This window comes from Rutidosis leptorrhynchoides, chromosome 2 (genome assembly GCF_046630445.1).
Source record: "Rutidosis leptorrhynchoides isolate AG116_Rl617_1_P2 chromosome 2, CSIRO_AGI_Rlap_v1, whole genome shotgun sequence".
Lineage (NCBI taxonomy): Eukaryota > Viridiplantae > Streptophyta > Magnoliopsida > Asterales > Asteraceae > Rutidosis > Rutidosis leptorrhynchoides.
In genome coordinates, this window is record NC_092334.1 from 474726724 (window position 1) to 474732570 (window position 5847).

Consider the following 5847-nt stretch of genomic DNA (forward strand, 5'->3'; position numbering starts at 1 on the left):
AGTAATTGTCATCTAGAAATAACAATTAGGATTAAGTAGTCATAACACTCCAATTATGACAAAAGTTTAGCGTGTACCAAGTACGTATCTCGTTCTAAATGACTAGTGACACTAACGGTCATAAAAGCATTCGAGGATCAAGTTAAGTGATTAAGCACTTAATAACACGTTTAAAGTATTAACGAATGTAATTAACATGAATATCGATCCCAGAATATCATCTAACTCAGTATGCACATGTACGCAGATTCGTGAAAGTATAAAGTATAAATATAAGTCGAAAAGGTCGGGTTGTTACAGCCAGTCATGCTGCACCCATCGTCATAGGCTTGATAAAGACTCAAATCCTTGCTACTAATGTGAGAACGGTAGTAATCTTAGCTTCTAGGTCATTTGTCAATGATGGAAAGGAATTTTGGAGTGGTAGTGAAGTTGTTTTTGAGGGGTGAGAAAAGGGGTAATGTAGTCTTTATGCAGACTTTTATTCGGATAGATAGGAGTGCTGAAATGTTTGAGAAGCACTTTTGAACTTTTGATAATCATTTTCGGTCAAGTTCTTCTTCGGCGTTTCTCTTTATAAGTTCTGCTCCCTTTTTCAGAACTTTGAATTTTTTTTCATATTTCATCTCGAAAAACTTTTTGCCGGTAAACTTTTTTTCAAGACCTTTTCCATGATACTTGAGAGATTTATACCATCGGGTTTTCGGAAGGAATCTCATTTTCTGCATTTTTCGAGTAATAGTAAAGATGATGTGAATGTGGAGTAGAAGTAGTGGAGGTGCGAAAGGCTTATTTTTCTGACAAATGGCTAGCTCTTCTGATTATAACCGAATCACGTTTCGCTGCTTTGGAAATGTAGATCTAAAGCAAGTTCTGATTCTGAGCACAGACATCGGCACTCTCAACGGAAAACGGTGAAGCATTAAAGATGAATGCTGGTCTTATTTGGGGTGCCTCACCATAATCAATTTAGGTCGATAATGCCTTAGTCATGCAATTCACTATTAGAGATTTGGTTCAACCTAACATGACTTCCACCCTTCTTAAGCCTTACTTTTATTTACAAACGTTTTGGGTTTTCAAAAGTACTTTTTCGAAAAGGCTTTCTCTTGTTAAAAATTTTGAAATTTGGCTTAAGAACATAGAATCTACGTAATGGGTTATTTTAATATAGCATAAAAAGATTATACCAACATCCCATACTTAGATGAACATTGTCCTCAATGTTCCTAGTGTATCCCACACTTAGGAGTTTTAGTTGAAGACTTAGGAGTATTTGTCTAGTGTTTAAGTGGGTTGGGATCCCACACTTAGTGATAAGCTAGGATGTGGCATAGTTTAAATTTTGAGCTAGTAGTGGGAAGAAAGAAGTATCCCTAGCATATGTTGCTTGTGAGGATACTTGCTGGCTTTCAATCCTTGCGTCTCTTATCGATCATTTGTCATCCTTTATTCTTCTACTCTACTTTATTACACGGGTTGCCTCCCGAGAAGCGCTTTTGTTTAAGGTCGTTGGCTCGACCGTAGTGATGCCTTAGAAAGCAAACATTCCTCGCTGATGGTTGTAATCTTGGTCTTCTCGAGGGAATGTGAGTCTTGCTGGGTAAATCCTAAGAAAGTGTCGGACCAATAGTGGTAGAAGATCCGGTACTTCTCTTGAAGATCTTCTAAAAGATAAGTAGTGTGCAGTTTCGGCTCGTGATAAGTCTTGAAGTCCTATGAGAATATGATCCACGGCTCTGCTGGTTAACCCTTGAATGTCAATCATAGAAGCAGTGCTGGTGGTGATTGTTTCTCTGATGGGATGCTCATTTCGGAGGTCTTCAAACAATGTTAGGAACTGTATCTTTAGAATCTCGAAATCTTCGAAATGGTGATCTCCACAGTAAGAGTCTGTAGCTTTGCACAGCGCTTTGTCCTCCACTTTTGACTCCTCTACTGCGCAAAGATTTTGATCCCCCGTTTAGTGAGTCGTGAAAGCACCTACCTTATGTTTAGACGTATTGGTTTCAGTGAAAAACCAAATAGAGAGTTTTGCGTGTGCCTGCTTTAGTAAGAGTAAGGAAAAAACTTGAAAAGCGTACTTGCTTTAACAATGGAAAGAGGTTCCTTCAACGGTTTAGCTTTAGGTCTCGGTTCAGGAGCTTTTCATGATTGTGGTGTTTGATTGGGCACGGGCGTTCATGTCCTTACTTAGAGGTCAAGTTGCCACCTTTCTATTGAAGGGGGATTTCCCAGCCTATCTCGGTATATGTTACCGAAAGAAGGAAGAAGAATCTAATGATTTCCCTAATTCTGTGAGAAAGAAAAACCAGTTTATTAGAGCTAGGGCAGAGAAGCAATCAACAGAATGGGTCCATGTTGTTCACAAGTGAAGGCACTGAACGGATCAAGATCTCATAAATTCATTGTCTTTTCTTGATTCAAATCAGAAAGAACTTTTTTTGCTATTGAAGCCAAGCATGAGATGTCAGCTTAAAGGATCTAATTACGAAAAAAATAAAGTTGTGAGGGAAAGCCCTCTATTCGAGTAAGATAACTGAAAGTTTCAGGCCAGTAGTGTCCCTTAGTGGGGGAGTTAACCCGGAGATTCGTCAATCAATTCTTTCTTCTGGAAACGACTAAAAAGAGCAGGGCTTGTCTGGGGCAAGGGATGCAGGTATGAAACATGAAGCTTGAAAGAGAGGGAGTTCTTCTACTGCATGTTCAGAGAAAGACTTCCACCATGGCATAGCTCAGTCATTCAATCATGGGAGGGTCACAGGATTCTAGGTGGCAATGTTGACGCGATCTAGTTCAAGATGAGAAAGCGGATTGTTGCGCCTTACTTCCTCTGTAACTGCGTCTCGTAACTCTTTAATAATCAGATAAGCATGGTGATCAGTTGTTACGTAAATCATTAGCCTGTCTGGTGTGCTTCCAAAATTATCTCTTTCCAGGAGAGCGAAAAAGCTATGAATATCCTCGATCATTTACAAATCAGAGTGATAAGTAGGGCGTCCGGTGCAAAGATCCATGTTCTTCCGGATGAGAGTCAGTAGTGCTCATTGGTTTGCTGAGAACGGAAGTGCAGAACCGGCTAAGGTGTTGTAAACCTTAGAGTAAATAATCTTCTGATCTCGACAGAATCTTGTCTCAAGAATAGTGCGAACCACTGAATTGTGCTCACGTTGCCTTTCTTCTTGGTGGATATGATCGTGAAGCGTATTGATAATGTCTTGAATGCGTTCTTCTAAATTTCAACATCATTGTATATTTGGAGATAGAGGTTGTATTCTTCTCGGATAGCCATACTTTGTTCTGTTAAGTGTAGCGTGAAATCAATTGTTGATTTACGGATGGCCTCGAGAATATCTTCAAATTCATTGGTATCATTGATGATGGTTATCATGTCTGCGTGTGTAGATATGACCGAAATCTGATCTGAAGAAGAGTACGGCTCTCCTTGATCTAGTTCGGTTGGAGAGTGTGAGTTATCCAGAATGTCTTCATGTTGCTCTTCCTCGTTATCATCGGTATAGTGTTCTCCTGAGGATGCATATGATGAACGGGTTTCTTCAATATTCTGATTCTCCACTTTGATACTTACAGGGTCAATTTCTATATCCTTAACCTCAACCTTGTCATTCTTCTTCTTGAAACGAATGATTAAACTGTGATCTTCCGTCTCAGGCCTCATTAATTCTTCGTGACTCTTAACGCTTAGAGAGGGTATTATCGTAGTTTCTTTTACGTCTTCCATTTCCTCTTCCTCTTTAGATTCCTCCTCTTCCTCTATTTCTTCACTTGGATCCTCTTATTTCATTTCTGGGTCGTCTACAGACTGTGACTCGACACCCATCGCGATATCATCGGCTGGTGGTGAAGACTCGTCATCAAAAGTGATCCGTCTAGTGGAAATAGCAAACATCTCTGCATGTCCAGAAAGATTGGTTGGTCGGTTAATTTTGAAGGTAACGCTCTCCCCATGTGATCGCAAGATCAAGGTTTGATTGTACATATCAATGACAGTCCTAGCCGTATTCATGAAAGGTCTTCCTAACACTGCTGGTGTGTGTAGGTCTTCCTTGGTATCCATTACTACGAAATCTGTAGGATACAAGAATTTGTCGACTTTTACCAAGACATTCTCAACTATGCCCTTAGGATATCGAATTGTGTGATCGGCTAGTTGGATTGTAATTTTAGTTGGTAATAAGTCTCCTAACTCTAATCTCTTGTAGAGAGAGTAGGGGATTAGGTTGATACTTGCTCCTAAATCTGCTAGCGCATGAATTGTTCCAGATTGGTAAATTGAACATGGGAAAACGAATCGGCTCGTATCTCCTAGCTTTGGTGGTAGAGAGTTTCTGAGTAATGCAGAGCATTCTTCACTCAGGGGAATTTTGTTAGAATCTGGTATCATCTCCTTTGTAGAGAGAAGCCTTCAGATGTATCTCTTCTGGTTGGGAACTTTGGACATAGTGTCCAGGAATCTCCCATCAAGTTTGAAGGAATCAAGCTTGGATGGTTCCTCCTGTAGCCTTCCAGGATAGGGTACACGAACTGGTGTTGCAGGGGTCAACTTCTGAGTATACGTTGATTTGTTCTTGAGCCTAGCTGACCTTCTCTGTGGTTCTTCCTCTGGGATTACGGAATCCATTTGCTTTGCTTCCTCTATGTGGGGATTTTGGATAGTATTACTGGGTAACCTTCCCTGGGCTCGGGTTTCAAGGCGTTGTGATAACTGTTCGAGCTGCGTCTTCGAGCTTTTGAGTAGAGCCAATTGATTTCTCATTAGTATCTCCGTCTGATATTTTCTGGCTGCAGTTCTCTGATTTAGCTATTGTTGTCCTTGAATGAACTGAGTCAACTGATCTTCAGCTGCGAGAGTTGGGTTAGTTGCTTTTGTAATCTGGGTGGTAGGGGAATTTTCCTCGACTAGTGGACCAGTGAGTGGAAGTGGTTGATTGTAGGTCAATTGAGATTATTGGGCTGGATAAGGTGGGTAGGGATATCGAAAAGGCTGGTTGCTTCGTTGAAATTGATTAACCCTAGGTTGTTGATTGAATCCGGGATTTGGTGGACGAGTTGGGTATTGAACGTAACAGACTGAACCGTCAGGGTTTTCGTACTCAACTTGATATTCTTCAGTAGGTTGCGGGTTGTACAATTAACACAAGCCTGAGCTTGGTTGACCTACTGTGGATGCGTCTTCAATTCTCCGAGTTGTTTAGCGAGAGATTCCATCTTATTCGTGAGGGATTTTATGGCCTCTGTTTGATTGTTAAGTGCATAGAGTGGGGCAGATGATGAAGTTGTTTCACCACTGTTCCAGTCATGATGATGCATTGTCATATTCTCGAGCAATTCCCATGCTTCATCTGCGGTTTGGTTCATTAGATTTCCTTGAGATGCTGCATCGATCGTCGTCCTATGATTTACCGTAAGACCATTGTAGAAGGTACAGATTTGAGCTGACCGTTCTACCTAGTGATTAGGGCATTTCTTCAGCAGAGTTTTGAATCGCTCCCATGCAGTGTAAAGAGATTCATCATAACTTTGTTTGAAGTTAATGATATCATTCTTTAGTTTAGCTTGTTTAGAAGGAGGGAAATATTTGGTTAGGAATTTAGTAGCCATCTCCATCCATGATGTGATGGAATCTTTTTCCAGTCCTTCGAACCATGTTTGAGCTTGATGAGTGAGAGAATAGGAAAAAAGTATAGGCGGACTATATCTTGTCCTATCCCTGGCTGTTTGTAGGAGTTCGAAAGAGATATGAATTTATCAAGGTGAGAATTAGGATCGTCATTCGGTAATCCATGAAACTGACAGCTATTTTGAATGAACTGGATAATGTGATGT

General features: G+C 40.5%; 1 non-coding gene across 1 annotated transcript; it reads left to right on the forward strand.

Moving 5' to 3' along the window:
• Nucleotides 1-5467: 5467 nt before the first annotated feature.
• LOC139895003 (small nucleolar RNA R71) lies at nt 5468-5574 on the forward strand. Its single transcript, XR_011775475.1, has one exon. It is a non-coding gene; the product is annotated as a small nucleolar RNA R71 (small nucleolar RNA).
• The last annotated feature ends 273 nt before the right edge of the window (nt 5575-5847 follow it).